This window comes from Numenius arquata, chromosome Z (assembly GCF_964106895.1).
Source record: "Numenius arquata chromosome Z, bNumArq3.hap1.1, whole genome shotgun sequence".
Taxonomy (NCBI): Eukaryota; Metazoa; Chordata; class Aves; order Charadriiformes; family Scolopacidae; genus Numenius; species Numenius arquata.
Window position 1 is genome coordinate 14,839,561 of NC_133616.1, and position 19,370 is coordinate 14,858,930.

The 19,370-nt window shown below is 41.3% G+C and overlaps 1 protein-coding gene across 2 annotated transcripts in view; it reads left to right on the forward strand.

The window, feature by feature from the left end:
• Positions 1–14,306: 14,306 nt before the first annotated feature.
• LOC141477307 (oncostatin-M-specific receptor subunit beta-like) overlaps positions 14,307–19,370 on the forward strand; it is a 31,768-nt gene continuing 26,704 nt past the window's right edge. For both annotated transcript variants that reach the window (XM_074166417.1, XM_074166418.1), the window contains exon 1: positions 14,307–14,439. The gene's annotated coding sequence lies outside the window, so the exon portion shown is untranslated. The remainder of the gene's footprint in view (positions 14,440–19,370) is intronic.

The window sequence follows — 19,370 nt, forward strand, 5'->3', positions numbered from 1 at the left end:
TTCTCTGTCTGAGAAACTAGCTGCCTGCTACAACCTAATTTGGCAACAAAAAACTGTTCCATTTAACACTTACTAAGTAGCTTCACAAAATTGTCAAGGTAGTTCTGAGTTTTTTCCACGCAAAAAGGCAATTTCTCACTACTAGACTCAGCCTTTTTTTTTTTTTTAATGCTAGATAGAAGAAATACTGAGGGCACACTAATAATGTATTTTCAGAATTTTTTCCTTTTGCATGGAGGAAAAAGCTGACACTGAGGATTTCTTTAATGTTTGGTAAGTATTTGGAGACAGTGGTTTATCGGTACACAAAACATGTATAAACACACCCCTGCTGTATTCAAGAGGGCAGTAAGAATGAAATAATTCTAATTTTCCCAAATTAGAAGCAGCCAGACTCTGTTTACCCTCAGCTACTCTTCTGCTTGGAAGGCAATGCACAAAAACTGAGAAAAGTATTTATGTTGTTTTGTCCAAAAAGGACCTTGGAAGCTTTTCTATGTGGACTTTTACTTGGATGAGTATGAAAAATGATGAATCAGAAAAGCCACAAAAAGCAATGAGGTTCTCCCACATCAATCAATGCATCGATGTGTCAATAAACATATGAGGCTGTGGAAATTTACAGGAATTTGCAGACCTTAAAACGTCTGAAAAACTCCAATGCATTAATCTACTGCGCCACCTAGCCTTGCCTGGAGGATATTTTCCCCTGGAATCTGTTGTCATGGAATAGCGTATCAAACAAGAAGTGTATTTAGGTACCGAGTACACACTGAAATACTCCCCTGGGTAAAACACTCCAGTATGAAGGAGATATTATTCTGGTTTGTGTTTCTTGTCTTGGAAAGCTTTATAGCTAAATTAGAAAAGCCAGCCTTGTAGAAAAAAACTTGAGCAGCAAGTCACTGTACATATTTTAGCAGAGGGGAAAAACACATCATACTGCTAAGTGATACATGTCCGACCTTGTGTGTGGCCTACAGCCCAGCGCAAATGCACCCTACATCAGTAGAAAAGCCACCAGTGGGCAGCACGTATTTTTCTCAGGGCAGCAGCGCGGACAGTGCAGACAACAAGTTTTCTCTAGTGTGAGTTGTTTCACCAGCAGAAGCTTGCTGATACAACACTAGGGCTGGAATAGTTGGTGTAGGACTGCCCATAATCCCCTGAAGCATGGACAATACTTGTGAGTATGATCACAAAGAGCTCTAATGACATTTTCTTTGGGCTGTTCCTTCCAAAGTCTGCTTCCTCCCTAGTTAGTGGTCATTAACTGGCACTACGAGCCACAGAGATCCCAACTCCTGGCACTCCATGCAGTGTCTGATTGTTTGATGCTCTCAGTCACTTAGTCCAGGATGTGCTTCTGATGCCTCCTCTTCCACAAGCTAGACTTCCTCAGCCTTGCCTAGATGCACTGCTCAATACAACACAGGCTTTGCCAAGGAGATTCTTTTACTCAGTATGGCAGATAGGAAACACTGCACTAAACGTCAGCCATCAAACCACTGAGCCTAACCATCCAAAGAATACAAGCTGCAATTTTCTTTAAGTAGTATAGCCAGCCTGTTATACGTTACATCACACATTCACACATGTGATTTTACAATGAATTTTTAATTGATCAATTACTAAACACACATTCAAATTTCAACCAGTAATAGCACTCACTATTCATAGTGTAAACGTAAATATTTGAGAATCTCAGCTTGCTGAAGAAATAGTAGATGACACTAATGTACCTAAAATTTCAAGACATTCTGCATTCCAATTTTTTCATTCTTTAAATTCCATGCATCCAGACTCTGTATTTGAGGGGATGAGGAAAAAGATAAAATTAATTCTCAGTGGTGGGATTTTGGGTTTCTACTTCTAGCACATCCACATAACACCCAGCATTTTTGATTTTTCCATGAAATATATTAGGTTTGTCACCCAGGATGTTTCAACACCTTATAAAGAAAGGATTCTGATTGTTGCTGAAGTATTTTAAGTTATACAGCATCTGAGAAAGCTTACCTCCTCTTCTAGAGCTTGATTCTGCTTTCCATGGACTTTCTACTGAATAAGACTTTCCAGGAACAAGACTACTGAATGCAGCAATCCAAAGCCAAGACATGGGACAAAAAAAATTTTTCTCATTTACATCACCAAAGGGCTTACAAAGCCCATTTCCAATTAATTTTATTGACTATTGTGAACTGACATATAAGCAGGTATATAAAGGTAGTGTTATCATTTTAAGATGCTGCTGTCACTTGTTTATTCAGTTGAAAAACTCAGGCTGGAATTTTCTATGCCAGTCATCTGTTATAGACTGCCGTGTGTTTTTTTAAACTTCAGTCCAAATGAGTTATCAGTTTCTGTGAGTGATATTTAAAGGAAATCTGGAGACTGTTTAGAGCTCTTCCCCTACTCCCAATGCTTGATACAGTGGAAATCCCCACACTCCTTTTAAGTAACTAGCAAAGAGACCTGAAAGCATCTGGCTGCAGCAAGCCCATTTAGCCTGCTAGTTCAAATTTCTCAATTCAGTCTACAGTAGACATACCCTGTAACCAAATAATTCTTTTATGGTTTAGAATACCATAGTATTCATTTGGGAAAGTGGAACACCTGTGGAAACAACTAGTTTTTGTAGCAAGCCAACACTCACCCTGTGGGAAACAGTCCTTTACCTCAGTCTCATTTGTGCATGCCTGTTCTCCATCATGTCCCGTCAGTGGCTTATTGTGTCCCAGAACTCAGGAATAGCCTTAGGCTAGTCCCATGACACCAGAGGGACTTTTGCAGACAAGTAACCTATATGTGGCACATTTTGCTAGCTGATATCTTCAACTGGTATGCTGGATTTTGCATCTGAAAACGTTAGTGTCCATACACTGATACAGCCCCAGAGTTCTTTCATACATCCTTGATTTTTGCTCTGCAAATGCTGGGCAAAAAGGACCTCAACCTACTCCACCACTGCCTTCTTACCCCAATGCCTTGTTTGGTTCTCCTCTGGTTACCCCATTTTCATCTGTGCTGAATAATAATGGGTATCAACTAGAGCTCCTTTATTGTTATTGGCTTCAGTGGGAAATACCCATGATTTCTCCATCACATACTGGGCAGAAGACTTCACATCTGTTCTTACATCAGAGTGAAGGTCCATAGCACAGCAAGAATCCACAGGGAACCTTCTTCTCCTGCTTCTGGATATGCCACTCATTATACAATCACTCGAAACAGGCCGCTGTATCTGGACATGAAAGACAGTGCTGTATATATGACCTGAATAAGTGCAGTCTAATGTAACAGTAAAGGACATCAAATACCACCATAACTAAAGTTCTGTTCAAACAGACAGAAATCCTGGGCTCCTTTTCATCCTAGCAAAATTTTTTTACAAAAAAAAAAAAAAAAAAGGGCTGTATCCAGAATATTTGAGCACACAATTGCAACATATGACAGTGGAACAACTAATTTGTTCCAACACACTGTGCTGTTTGCTCTCCTATAATGAAAAGTTCGATCACACTCTTGATATTTTATCAGTCCAATGCTCCAAATAACGCAATGAATTTTAACCTGTGATTCCTATGTAAATAAAAATGTTTGCGCCAGATGTCTCTTCCTCTACTTTGCCACAAGATGGTAGCAGAGAGTTTCTCCTAAGAAAAACTAACCTGAAAGTAATACCGTTAAAAAACTGTGACCCATAGAGTGGATGTTTTTGAGCTTAATCACTTTGGGATGAGCCAGTAAACCACACAGTCACCTAACTAGGATCTTAGGCTAATTCCCCCTCTGGAATCCCATCTAGCTATTCATTAACCTGAAAGTCTGAATATATTTGGCATCTCTTCATGCAAATTCCTCGAGCACCTAGACTTCATATGTGCAGAATTGCTTTGCTGTGAGGAGGATGCAGCCTGCACAAATGCTTCTGGGTTAAAAACTAGGTGGGGGAATTCCCAGGAAGTTCATTTCTCAGGGTATGACTGTTGCATGTTGCACATATTTGGCCCTCACAGGAAGATGTTGAAGACACCCTCTTTTAAATGTGAAGGCCTTTTACAATAGCCTACTGACCAGAGTCCTCAACCTGAAAGCAAAGAAAATTATTAAATTGTCTCTTCAGTTGAAAGAATTTCAAATACATGCTTGGAACAACCCCAAAGAATTACTAAAGGCACAGATTTACGGGAGACAGCCACTGCCCGCCAGTTAATGCCATGTCATTGTTCAAAAAGGCACAGGAGCCCATGGGAGTTGGAGAGCGGGACTGCTTGTGCCTCCTGCAAGCTGGTGGGAAAGAACAGTTCTGGACACAAGCAGGCCGGAATTTATCTACTCAGAGGAGAAACTAGGACTTTTAAAGGTACTTGGAAGATGCTGGTCTCTAGACCCCAAACAACCTCAGGGGTAAGTTAGTGCCTAAATGGTGTAAGTACTCATTAGTTAGCGTGAATTTATTACCCAACTGCATTACTAACACATTAGAAAATTTTGGTAGCTTTGGCATCTTTAGTTTCCAACTAAGTTAGGTGGGTAAAAGATGGGAGATTGTTACGAGATTAAATTGATGTATATAAATTTGGATTATATAACGTTAATAAGGACCATAAAAAAATATTATAGAGAATAATTTTTTTCAACTTCTGAACTGGGTTTAAATACTTCAAAATAACTAAGCTGCAGCCTTTCCACTTGACAACTGGGAGAAAATAAAATATGGAAGATCTACGGAATAAATGAACTTTACGTATTCCAGTGTTCGCTGGGGAAACGGACCTTCTGAGTAAAACCAGAAATGAAATAATTAAGCACTATATAACCACGTATATGCATTAAAAAGTGACTTGAAGTTACATATTAATTCTAATGTCGGTATTTCCTTACATTCCACTCCTTTTTTATCTTAACAAAAATTGTTAAACACAGAGATTTTTGTGCAATTATTAGTTAATGGCAAATAACTGATCATTTTTTCTTCAGTTAATTCCATAATTTATTAATGTCATTGTGCTTTTCATTTTTTAGAACAAACCTATACTTGTTACATATTAGCTAAGATCATACCAGCTTATACATATATAACACCTGCATATATGTTATACATATATAACACCTAACATCTCTTGTTAGGAACCACAGTTACTACTTGATCAAAGAGATATGCCTAGAGGAGAGCCTGTTGCTGGAACCACACAGGTTTGTGTACAATACACTGCAATTCAATACAAGCTCAGGCCTTGCCCTTTACAGTGACCTACCACAGGCACAATGGAAACCTCTACAGAAAGCTCAAAGCTTATTTGTGTAGGACACTCAGAAGGCACCTGCAAAACAAGTGCAGGCAATTACACCATTCCTCCCTCTTACATTTCATGAGACAGTCCAGGTTGGCAGTGAGGAATCCCAGCTTTCATAGAATCACAGAATCATAGAATGGTCAGAGTTGGAAGGAACCTTAAAGATCACCAAGTTCCAACCCCCCTGCCATGGGCAGGGACACCTTCCCCTAGAGCAGGTTGCTCAAAGCCCCATCCAGCCTGGCCTTAAACACTTCCAGGGATGGGGCATCCACAACTTCCCTGGGCAACCTGTTCCAGTATCTAACCACCCTCACAGTAAAGAACTTCTTTCTAGTATCTAATCTAAATCTACCCTCTTTCAATTTAAAACTGTTACCCCTCATCCTATCACTACACTTTCTGACAAAGAGCCCCTCTCCAGCTCTCCTGTAGGCTCCCTTCAGATACTGGAAGGCTGGTATAAAGTCTCCCCAGAGCCTTGTCTTCTCCAGGCTGAACAATCACAGCTCTCTCAGGCTCTCTGAGGTGTAAAGCTCTCTTAACTTTACAGCAAGCTGAGAGGCCTATTGAGAAGCCTTGAATATTAGCTCAGTCCAACACCAATATGGCTACACAGTTTCAACGACTTTCCTCTGCAGCTGTGGGATGGCCAAAATTGCTTCCAGAGGAACTCCGTGAATACTGCTGAAAACCTCTTGTCATTCTGGCTGCACTAAAAGATACACTGAAATTGTTCAGTCCAGTGCAGTTCAGCTCAAGAACACTTCACTATCCTTTGCTCTGAAACAGTATTTCTGCAACTACTGTCTCTAAATAGAAATTGTTCCTGGCTAGCAATTAAACCTTGCTTGAAGAACATTGTTCATGGAAAACAGCAGTTTGCTTTACTTTAGTATTAGAAGTTGCCACTGTGCAGCCAGAATGCAGTTAGCACTGGCTCACTGTTAAGAAGGAACCATGTCTTGAGTGGAGTTGGAAAGGTCTGTCCTGGCCATAGGCAGTCAACAGTCTGCCTGGTAAAACAGAAGATGCCTAGGATTTCTCAATGACATGAAGCTATCAGGGATCATGACCACATCAGAAAACAGGATTAAGGTTCAAAAGCATCTTGATAAATTAGAGAAATGGTGTTTCAATAGGGAAAGTACAAGGTTGTAGCCTTAAGCAGAAATAATTGAACAAGCAGGAAAAGGAAGGGTTGGCAAGATAAAATGATCTGTGGCTTACAAAATATCACAGGTGGATCTTAAACGTTATTATGTTCTGCTTCTAAGGAAACAGCAAATACACAGACAGGTAGGAATAGAGGTGTCATCTCTAAGTAAATATAGCGTTGATAAGACCCCTGCTGGGAGTGCCGTATCCTCTGTTTCTTCTATCAGAACTGGACTTCAAGAGAGATGCGAATAGCGATGATCACATTCTTTAAATCACTGAAAGAATTGAGCTTGTTTAGCCTAGAGAGGGCTGAGGGGGTCCTGCTAATAATCTTCAATATTTGAAAGGCTGCTGCAAAACAGAAAAGAATAACTTGATCTCTGTTAGCTTGTAGGCAGACAGTGGTGGCCTAAAGAGCGAATACCTGTTTTTGATTTACGAATGAGAGAACTTTCTGCTGTTAAGGATAGTTAGGTCCTAGCCAGAGGCTGCCTTGGAAGGCAATGGAGTGCCTGGCAGTGAAAGTTTTACAGTAAAAAATCTGAGAATTAGGATGTGGGTGTGATTTACTCTGCACTAGGGCTAGAGATGGCTTCCTTCACACTATCTTCAATACAAATTTACAACTGAAAGGACTTTAGGCTTTTTCATACAAATTACTGGCTTTTAATAAGAGAGTCAATATCTCTAGTAAACTGTCCAGAAACTCATGTGTATGATTATTAATTAACTGTAATCAGAAACTCTTGAAATACAGACTAGTATTTCTGCTTTTGTTTTAAATAACATAGTAAAGGAAAGTCTTTCACGGTAATGGTTAATATGGAACTTTGAACTACCCCATTTCTCTTGTTTCAAGTCTTTGATTCAGTGACTGGCAAAGGGAATTTTCTTATATTCTGTTTGCAGGTTATTTTTGCTCTGTTTTGCTTTGAAATGGTCCTGTTAATGTAGATAACACTATTCCAATGGCTTACTTTCTTCCAGGAGGACCAAATAATCAGAAAATTACATTTTTATTGCTCATAAGTGGCATATCTACTGCACCGTGTAAGTCAGTACAGGTAAAAATGATTAGTACACCAACAACAGTGACAGATTTTGTAAATGCTGGAAGTAAACTCTGTAACATTAGAAGCACCTTGTTGAACACAGATCTCAATAGAGAGAAACTAGTTTTAGATGTTGAAAGGCTACAAAAACTTGATGTGTGAAAGGGGAAACATTCTATTTTAAGCAAAGCTAACACTAAGATATTGAAAATAGGTAATTTAAATAAAACACTTCTAAAATTAGTACAGCTAAATTTGAGAAAATTGTAATGGAATTTCGTTACATTCTTAACATCACCAGAAGCAGCATCTTTTTTTGCTAGTGAATACACTTATTTTTTCTTTCTTTTATTCATTCATTCATTCATCCATCCATTCATCCCTTTGTTATTTACTAATTAATTTATTTATGTGATTATTTTAAAGTTGGGACTGATGGGTTCATGTCCAGTTATATTATATGGCACAGCAGCGAAAGCTAGAGGCAGTCTTTGGTCTGAAAACTGACAAGATAAATTGAAAAAAAGCAAAAAAGGAAATATTACTATTTCCAATTAATGAAGGAAAACTGACTCATGGAGATTAAGTGGCATGATTATTTTTTCTAATCAGAACCCTAACAAAGCTATTTTTCCCTCTTAGGCCAGGTTATTTTTCTCTGTCTAGCCAAATATCAGCACATAAGATTTACAAAATATGCAAAAAATTGGAATATTTTCCCCTGAGGTGTTTAGTTTTTTTATCCCAGAATTCTGCCCAGGTGAATTCTTAGTGAGTACAACTCTACATTGCCTGAATTGGGTGAAGTATTGCTAGCACAAACATTTATAAATCTCTGGCTGAAGGAAGACACAAATATGTGCATGCACACAAATCCCTTGCCTCTCTTCGTGTCCCCTGCTTGTTTATCTGATGCATTTAATCTTCCAGACATCACTGCTGTGGTTTTGTCTAGTGTTACATATTCTGTGGACCTGCTGTTTAAAATCCCAAGTTTTGGTCCATTGCCAGTTAAGATTTCTTACCCAAGTCCAATAGGATGCTGTAGTTTCCCGAATGGTAATCATTTCAGCACCTCCCTTCCTAAAGCAGAAGCTCAAAACTCTTCACCTCAGTGTTCTTACTAATGACATTTGCAAATATTTGTAACTGGAGAATGTAAAGAAAAAAACAGACGTGACTAAATGTTGACAGCTTAATGGAGGCAGCCAACAGACATAGCAGCCTACTCAGTAGCCTTCAGTCTCTCCTTGTGGATTTTCTGGATCTTATGGAAACTTCTTCTGGGTCACTGCAGACTCCTGGGAGCTCTTTCATGAGCTTCAGGGTGTCTGTCTGCTGCTGCCAGGAAAAGACAGCTTCCAGAGACCTTGACTTCTAACAAGGTCTAGCGACTCCTAGTAAATTCTGTCAGCTATTCATGATAAAAAGTGTGCTTTGACCTCTTCTCTCCAGCTGACCCTGACTAGGGAGGGTGCTAGAGAAAGGCCTAGTGTAGTGCAGCTCACCAGAACTCCAAGATTCTACAGATACAAAAGCCTCAATCCCCAACTGTGCTGAAGCAGGGACAGGCAGCATCTGGGTGGATTGGGTTGGGAAATGGAGACTCCCATGACAGTGAAGGCTGGAAGGTTGTGACTTCTGGCATCAGGAGGATTGGCACCTTGTCTGCCAGGAGATCCTCAGCTGTGGAATATGCTCTGTGTCCTGGAAGAAGATGGGAGCCTGGGAAGTGTTTAACAAAGCACCAGAAGAGCCAGCTGAGCCTAAGCATGCAGAGGGTGAGTCAGTGGAAGGGGCGCTGCTATGAGGGACGGAAGCTCTTATCCCCTGATCTAACCTACTGTCTAGGGACGTCTTCTGCTTGCTGGGGGCTTGGATCCAGGACAGTGCAGAGGGATTACTTAGGCTTGCCTGGCACTGAGACTAGTATCCCATGCTGATCTTCCAGGCACTGAGACTAGTATCCTGTGATGGTCTTCCATGAGAGTAGCAATGATACTGTGAGGGGAGACACTGAGTGTATCAGGTGTGACCAGCTGGCTCTGAATGTTTTACTCAAGGGCAAGGGAGCTCAGGTGGTATCTCCTCAATCCTGCCAGTGAAGGGGAAAGGTGCCCCCAGTGAGTGGAGAATTCTGCGGGTCAATGCATGTTTGCACAGCTGGTGTCAACAGTAAGGAACCAGCTTTTATGAGCGAGGGACGCTTGCTGAGCATTAAGGACTGCTAGGAGGAGATGACAGCAACTTCATTTAGTGAGGCAAAAGAATCTTTGTCAACAGGTTGGCCATCATGACAAGAACTTCAAACTAGGAATGACGAGGAGAGAGATAATGACTGACAAGGAAGTGAGGGAAGGTGGACTGAGTTGGCAGGATGCCAACCTCAAGCTTATGCACACAAGTAAGGAAGCAGAGATGACAGTATTATGGGGGAAGTTCTCATACTTTGGGGGGAAATATCACACCTGGGTGCCCACCTGAAGTGATGTTACACTAATGAACAAACAGGAGGCATTAGAGAGCTCTGTGTGCTGATGCTGGGCTATGATACTGCCTTTTAATTGGCAGCAAGGAGGCTAATACTATGTCCAGTTTTGGGCAGCCCAGCTCAAGGGAGACCTTGAGAAAGAGGAAAATATACAGCCCAGGGATATCAAGGCTGTCAGTGGCCTAGAGAACATGAACTAGAAGCCTGGTTAGTTTCCCAAAAAGGAGGCTAAGGGACCACCTAAACGCAACCTACAACTACCCAAAAAGACAGTTACAAAGCAGACAGGCAGCTCTTCTTGGTGGTGGCAGATGGCACAAGATAACATAAAGCACAGTCACAAATTGTGGTTTGGGATGCTCAGGTTGGATATGAGGAAAACTTTATCCCTAGGAAGGAAGTGCAGCACTACAACAGGTCACCTAGGATGGTTTTGAAATTGCCTTTCTCGGAGGCTTTCAAGACTTACCAGGCAAGTGAAGTCCTGCTTTGAACGGGAGGTCTATTATGGCCCCTCTTGGTTTTGCAGATGGAAGATGTAGACCGCTTAAAGAGTCATGGCCTAAAGTATCAGCAAAAGTGGTTTTATTGAAATATGCTGCTGTAAAAATGTAACTTAAAAAATTTGATGGCAATGTTCACTATTACCGCACAAAGGATATAACGATGATTCAAAGTTGGCAATACAAAAATCTTAGAGCACTATAATACCAGGTTATGCATGATATTGGTCACTTACCACAGATCTGTAGTTGGTGGGAAGTCTCTCTGCCTCAAGGAGTAGCTTGGAGAGGTGTCCCAGCTCAAGCCAGCTGCTTAGTGGGGAGAGCTCAAAGAAAGCTCACTTAAGTGGTCATATTTATGGAATGAAGGTTAGATTGTAGTCAAATTACATGCGATGGGAAAAGTATGCATGAGACTCCTTGTACCCACAACTTTCTTTGTTCCTTGATAAATGAGCCTTGGAACAGCCACCTGCTATTCATGTGTTAATCACATGATCAGTGTTCCAAGCTCATAAGCATCACTGCTCACCATGTCACTCTGTTCCTTTGTGAGTTTTCAAAGAACAATTGGAACTAGAGAAGTTCTTGACCTGGTTATGGCTTAGGCCTTTGCCTCCTTTGGAGCCTGTGCCCAGGTACCACTAGTTTGGCTAAGGGGTTGAGTGCATCCATCATGCTTGTTCAGTTTGTTCAGTTACTTTTAGCCAAGCTCGGAGACTCTGCAAGAAGAATATACGTAATTAAAAATAAAGCAGTTACTTATTGGCTAACACAGAGAAGAGCTATCTAGGTTTAATAAGCTATTAGACTAAGCATTAGTATACTTGCCATTCATGTTAACCTACCCAAGAAGTTTTTGCTGGGCAGGCAGGCATGGAAGGGGAAAGGGAAGAGTTGAAAGGGGAAAGGTTACTTCCCATGGTTCGCTGGAAAGTATTCCCAACATTGCCAAGCAGTTCCACCACCACTGGTAAGAACACACAATGATTCCCGGGTAGTCACCAACTAGACTGGCTAGATTGCCCAGGTTTCCCCAGGTGATTTTTCCCTTTAGGATTTTACACCTTTTCATGTTGGTACTTTTCCTCTGAAATCCTTGAACTACCAACAATCTCGTGTCATCAGCCCTATTTCTGTCTGTACTTCCAACTTCCTTATCCCTCTACAGATGTTCTCATAGCTCCCTCACAGCAGTCTGGATCAAGGTTATGCAGCTGTGCTGTATCAGATCTGGGCCTCGGATACATGGACACAGGTAACTAAGCACCTAGTAGAGATGGGGGGCAGGACAGGACGGGGGCAGAATTCAGAGCTGTGGTTACAGAAAAAGAGGGTCTCAGGTGGGATTGGTTGTCTTCTTCTAGGTCTTTCAAACCACATTGCTATGATTTGGTATATAAAGAACTTTAGCACTTAACTTGGGACTTCAAATTCTGTAGACACTGTGACACTCAACATGTTACAGTGTCAAGTTCTTTGACACAGTGTCTTAGTTCTTTTCTTTCTATTTTGGTTTTCCCGCCTCAAATACGAGAAAACCGGTAACTTCTTTTTGAAATACTTTCCGACCAGGCGTGAAAATTCCTTATAGACATTATTCAACAGCTTATTAGGTTTTGGGGTACTAATTAGTACTTTGAACTTTATTTCTAGATAGCAGCAAGTTCTTATGTTCATAGGTCTGGAGCATTCAAAGGATAAACTATTACATTGTTCATTCTGGAATTTTTGGATTATGTGAGTCAGTGTGCAAAAGCAGCGGCAGAGGTTATAGCTGCTACCCAAATGGAGAGGTAAGAGAGGACTGAACATCTGTAATCACCAGCAGAGTTGAAATAGTTCAGAAAATGTTAAATATACAGACAGATTTAAACAGGTATCTCCAGTAGAGGCCTAAAAGAAGAAACATTTTCAAACACAGGTGGGGGGGGTCATGGCAGAAAAATTACTTAATATGTTATCTTTAAAATAGTATGTGCAAAAATTTTCCCTCCCTACATTAAAAGACAATAAGGAGTGCAATAACATCCATTCAAAATATAAAAAGCACTAGAACCAGCTGTCTTAATTTATTCCCTTTAATTTTCATTACATGATGATAAGCCATTTTCCCCATCAGAACCCTTAATGTACGAACCCCCTATGTTCAATTTATTGTATATTATTCAAATCCTACTTTCAAATACAGAATTGATAAATTTCCAGTAAGCTTTTCTAATTATACTGTCTAAAAACATTAGGGGAAAGGACTTATTAGCATATTATAGAGAGTTGTTAATAAGCATAAGAGAAAAAAAAAGGCAAAATTTTGGCATCCAATTTTAGACGTGATTTTCATTTTCAGTAAGACTAAGAAGTTAGATGACCTTTCATGCACGTACTCCTCTGAGTTTTGATGCAAGAGTAAATGTCTGGTTCTAGTGCCTCCAGACCAGCATGTGGACAATGAAAAATGAGTAACTAGTGACCCTCTGTGAAAAGTTCAGTTTAAATGACTCACATAACATGCACAAGAACTCTGTGGAAGAAATAGATGTAATTTTCCAGAATAAGGCTCTGAAGAATAAAACTGTCGTTTGACTAGAAATCATTTGCTTGACTAGAAAGCAAAAGCATCATGAGAAAATGGAAAACCTGAGTAAAGAAGCTGGGTGTTAGCCAGCCAAGGGAAGCATGAGATAGCACCGCAATGAAAAGAGGCAGAGAACAGCTAGCTAGCTAGTAATTCAGATGAAAAGAGTCAAGGTGCTGGATCACAAACCAAGTGTAAGTCCACAACACTATGCTGTACCGAAAAAAAGAAGTACATAGCAGGAGGTATAAAAAGTAGTATAGCCCATAAGGCAGAGTGCTTCCCAGTCCACATCCTTCCGAGGAAAAGAAACCAAGTGTTGAGAATTTGAGACAATTTAAAGGAGAGCAAGGAAAACAGTGTTTTAATAGGTATGCTACATTTAACTGACAAACATAGCTTAGAAAAAAGAAAAGAAGAAACAGAAGACGTCTTTTATGTAAAAGTGCTACAAACTGGCAAAACCACCATGAACACCCTGAAAAGGTTAAGTTGCAGATTTAAATAAAACATCTCATGGCTACATCTTCTGATGGAAGCAGCGGCCCAGGCAGCTGGTGGCACACTGTTCCTCTCTGAAATGAGGCCTGCCAGAGGGGACCCGCAGCCCAGGGGCAGGGCAAAACACACGGGGAACTCCTGGTTGCCCTTCCCACCTTACGGTCCTACGATTTTGGGAGGGGAGAGTTGGGCTTTGTGATCCATAACCTTCCTTACTATGGTTTCTGAGGCGGATTTTGTCTGCCAGCTGCATGTGAGGTGGTGGGGCAGCACCAGCCCCATGATGATGGCTTCTCCTCAGAGCCCTACTGCAAGCCACCTCCTCACCCTTTTTGGCCAGAGCCACCGTCCCCTGGAGCTGGACCAAGGAGACACAGGAACCCTGGGGCCATGGGCAGTTGGGACATCACTCCTACGTGTGTTTTCTGACCAGCTCGGGACCGGAGGATCGGGAAAGCATCCGAGCAAAGTGTCCATTCTCTGCTCCTCACGGTCCCCTCAGGCCAAGTCTGCCTCTTCTCCCCTCCCTCCCTGCTTGACCACCCCAGGGTCGGCCCCTGTCCCTGACCGACCCCGGGGCGCTGCGGGGGGGAGGCGGGCCGGCCTTGGGGAGGGCGGCCAAGGAAACCGGCCGCGCTTCCCGGAGCGGGACGGGGGGGGAGGAAATTCCCGAGACGCTGCTCACCCGGCCCCCGCGAGGTGGGAGGGACGAGGCACCGCCCTGCCCGCGAAGGGAGGCAAGAATGGAAGGGAGGCAGAGCCCGGCCGCCCCGTAGCTCTGACCGGGGGCCCAGCGGGGATCTGCCTGTCTCCCCTCCGCCCTGCCATCCCTGAGGGAGCTGCTGGTCGGCTGCAGGTGAGTTATGCCGGTCTCTCCACGTTGCGGCAGCCCCTCGTTGCCTCAGCAATGCCCCCGCTTTCCCCTCGCCTCCCGCCGGGGGAAGCCCGGCCGCCCTCGCCGAGGGGAGCTCTGCCCGCTCCGCTGAGGAAAACCCACCTCCGCCACCCCGGCGCCGCGCCTGTTTTCAAACGCTCTGTAGAGTTTTTTTCTGTGGAGTTTAGTCCTGCTGGTTGAGCCCTCTCCGCCCTTTAAGCGCCCTGTTTTTCCAGGCGCCCCTCGGCGCGGGAGGGCTGAGGGAGGGAAGGGAGGGAAGGGAGCCGGCCCCAGGGCAGCGCCGTCCTCGTACGGCTCCTTCGTCCTCCACAAACAGGCTGCTGCTGGTTATCGCACTCGTGCAGTTTCAAATAACTGCTATTTTTTTTCGGTTATTTCACTCCTGCAATTTCAGTTAACTTCCCTGTTTATGAGGGCGTATTTTGTCACCTGTTTGTGAAGACACTCTTATCTCTATCTTATCAAAACCATCGGAGTAAACTAGAAAACATCATAAATTCCAGTGTGGTTACTGCTTTCTTTGGATTTTGGCTACTTTTTTGGCATAAACTTTTCATCTCTCTTTTTATCTAAATATTGCGTGCCTGGACTGGTCCCTACTCCAGCAGAGTAAGCCAGATCCTAACAGCGTTAAAGTAGATCATAAAAGCATGGTAAAATTGTTCTTCCTGTCGGCATGAGTCATACCGCAACATTATGTGATTCCTTCCCTACAATTTTTAACATTTGCTTTCTAATAGGGCAGAGTAGTCTTACACAGTTTGTTGAACACTTTACATTTGTAGACCCTATTATTCGCTATTTAATTGCTTTTTTTGTTTGGATCCAGCCTTCATGGGACCATGAAGGACATAATGTTTCCTGTTTTGGCAAAGCTCTTTAGAAAACCAACAGCATGCATCAGAGCTTTCTGTTTATCAAAAAAAACCAAGAGATAAAGCTATCCCTAAGTGAAAAAACGTTTACATGCCTATCAGACCTTAATTGTAGAAATTCCTTTCCTCCATGTGCAGCTTTTAAAATTTGTTACTCACCCATTAGATCACAAAGGCTTATTAGGAGCTTTCAGTGTCTTATGCACATTTTGTGCTAAATGTAGTTGAAACCATCTTTAAAATTGCTTGGGAGAAGAAAGCCTGAGTACAGGAACTAGAGGAAAGTTTCATCTGCTTTAGAATTTGGTGTGTCAGTTATTCATTTTTTTTTTCAGAATTGTTGCAAATTAAGCTTTCTATTAAAAGCGTGACATATATGTTGAAGAGGAATCTATTTAGTTGTAGGGTGCTTTGGCAGATGCTACTTTACCAACACTCAGTAGGTTTCAGGTGGCTTGACAAGGATAGCTGCCTCAGTTGGATGTTGGATCCGCACTGTTGATTTTGCAAGGGTATCATATTGGGAGTTGCAGGAGCCAGGAGAGCAGAGGCGCACTTGAGTGCAGAGTCTTTGTACCAATCATTTGCATCTGGAGGTAATTATTTAGACTACTTGCAAACTACCTGCTGAAGGAGATTTCATCTCTTCCCAAAGTAATTCGTTCCTGTGCTGTCTCCACTTATTGAGTGATTGCCCTTTAATTGTTAGGTCTCTGAACAATTCCTGTTGCTGCTGAATATTATTGCAATTGCTGGCAGGTCTCCAAGATCATTCCATTGATGTATCTATCAGTATTGGTTAATTCCAAGTTAAGTTGAGGAGTAGTGAATCTATTTGTATCTGTATTGTCACACCCCAGGTTACATTTTTCCAATGGGAAGAATTGTAAATAGACTATATATTCATGAGTTAAAATCTGTCAGTGATTCAGGCTACAGATCAACAAGACTGAGCAAGTCTGCTTTATTTTCCCCATAGATGCTGAATCTTTTACAAGGGGGGACAATACAGGGTAAAATGAAAAATTTCTTGCCCAGTAACTTCTGTAGGTCTGACAGATCATTTTGGGCCCAGTCATCCTCAACTTACGGCTTAGCATTATCCCTCAATTTATTTCACAGTGTGTCCCAATAATCAGATTCATCACAGAAATTAGAACTACTGTTGTTAATAATGGCAAAGAATGAGGGCTCAGGGGAGGGATTATTTCATTCTATTTGGCATTTATGGGGCCATCTCTAAGTTACTGTGTCCAGTTTGGGACTCATAGTACAAAGACGACTGACAGACTGGACTGAGTCCAGCAGAGAGACACTGGGAGACTTTGGAGGCTGAAGCATGTGTAGGAGTCACTGAAGGAGCTGAGTTTGCTTAGCCTTGAGAAGAAGAAGGGAAGGGCAGGTCTACCTGCCTAACTAATGGGAAGTTGCTGAGAAGGCAGAGCTAAGTTTTTTGCAGAAGTGTACAGCAAAAGGGCAGGTGGAAACGGGCACAAATACTAATGTAGAATGTAAAAAGAAAAATGAATATATGAATATGGGGAGGATATAAGAAGATATTCTCCTTATATGAATATAAGGAGAAAAATGAAGATATGAATGAGAAGAGTACAAGGAGAAAAAACCTTCACAGTGAAGGTGTTTAAGCACTGGAACAAATTACCCAGAGAAATTCTGGAATCTCCATCCCTGGAGTTCTTCAAAAGTCAGTTGGACACATTGCTGTGTGATTCTGTGTTAGACTAGAGAAATGCCATTGCAAAATTATCTTAACTAGAAAGGAAAAGTACTCAAATTACATCCCTGTAGTCCATATTCAAAATCACTGGCATGAGAGCTTCTTGTCCTTACCTGCAATTCATGGGAACACAACAGAAGGATTCCAGTTTGGAGCGTGGTGACAAAATGTTGCTTCTCTTAGGCTTAAAAAAAAAAAAAGAGCAGTGATTCATCCTCAAATGAAGAACTGTGGCATTCTAACGTGGTATTCATATCAGTTCAGATTGGCAAATCTGAACCAAGCTATTCACCAGAACAATGGTTGTGATTGTCACTTTCCTTGTGGCATTGCTCGCTATTTCTCAGAGGTAGTGCTTTGCTTATTTCAGGGTGATAAATTATTTAGATACCTAAAAACCTTCCCTGGCTTCCTGTCTTCATTCCCTTTGTTGTTCAATTATTTTCACTTTTGGCAAGGATGTAGTTAAAATCTGTTATCATCATTGGGGGTTTTTAAGTAAAATTGATAATATGTTTTGTACAACTGTTTTGATTCTCTTTTAACCTTTGTAACCAAGGCATGGGTTTTTAAATGATTTTATAGAGGTACTTAATTATTCATAAACCAGAATAAGTCTTGGCATTAGTTGGTAGTAATTAATTACTGTGTGTGATTAATTTGTTAGTCATAGGCAGAAATTTCTGCATAAAACTGATTTAAGTCAAAATATTGCTCATAAATTAAGGATTTTTTTTTTTCTTGAATAGTGTTTCGTTTATTTTAATTTATTTCATATTCTCTTTTGTCAGAGAATTCCAGAACTTTTCCCATGAAAACTGGTTTGATACCTACAATTGCACGTATTACCACAATTTATTATACAGTATTAGACTAGATTGTTAACAGTCTGCATAGTGAAAAGCATTGTAGCTGTCGAAAACATGTTTATATTCTGATGGTCATTTATTATATTGCTACTCTTTAGCAGCATAGGGCCAAAGATAAATAAATAAAAGTGATCTAGGCTGCGGCATTAGTGAACTGGCAGTGTAAATGACTGGAGGGAGATAGTTAAATTAGACATTTATTTCAATGCCTCTTAAGAGAACACCTGAAGAGCAGGAAAGAGTTTGGATTTGTTTTCCAAATGGGAAGTAATTTAAACAGTCTGTCATGACTTCCACAACACTTTCCCATGTATTTAATGTTGCATTTAAGTGATACCTGACAAATAGGGCAAATAGCTTTGTGCCCAACCCCAAAGATGTTTACAAAATCAGGAGTCCTGTGGGGCCAGTTTTTCATTGTGCTGATATAATTAAGTCAGGAGTTTTGCCACTGAAGTTAACTGACAACCCTTGTATTAAATTGGTCTTAGAGCGGAGAGTCAATTGGCTTGACTTCAAAGACAGTTTTATTTACATTTTTTTCTAAAAAAGGGCATCCAAGATTTGGCTTTGTGTCTCAATATTCATTTTGTATCATTCAAAAGAATAACAATCTATTGAAGAGTTACCAGAAGGTTTAAAATAATCTGTCTTGGAAAGACTTCTTTTTGTGTCGCTTACTTGCCACTCACTGCTCTGTAACTCTCTGTTAGAGCAGTTAGAGCTCTCTGTAAGAGCTGTTCTGTCATGTTTATTACAGACAAAACATATCAAATTATTTTACCTTTTAGATAATAAATTTGATCAGACGATAAAAAAAGTCTAAACTTAGAAAACATATAAAGAAGCAGATTTCCCTAAGTCAGTTCTTGGAACAGTCCATTAGTTGCATGTGAGGTAGGCCTAGGTTCTCAAAAATACTGAGATTCTTTATTTATGTTGATTTTAGTGTTGTCCATCTACTTTTGAGGATATTGGTATAATGGCCAGAAAGACTGCAGAAGCCTTTACATTGGGCAATATGGGGGCCTCCCTGTGAAGCATTTGTGCTCACAAGGAAAATGTTGGGGCACGCTGCAGCAGGGGTGCTTGTCATGGGTGTTGAGCCCTGGGTTGCAGTGCTGCACACAAGGCTCTTCTACGTTTTCTGTGTGACCTTTAGAAACGTGGAGAAAACAAAAATATATATTTGCAGTGTTTTGATCCTTTAGAGAAATTCAGAGCTTCTCAAAACTAGTGGGTCTAATGCACAGTCATTAAGCGTCTGTAGCTCTGAAGTACTAAATTGGAGGTTTTCTGCTAGGAAGAGATTCTGGAGTGAACTCCTGGCCCTTCTGAAATCAGTAAGTGTTCTGTCCTTGGCCTTAGCGGGGACAGGTCATCCTGGTTATCTATCCTGCTAAGCAGTTT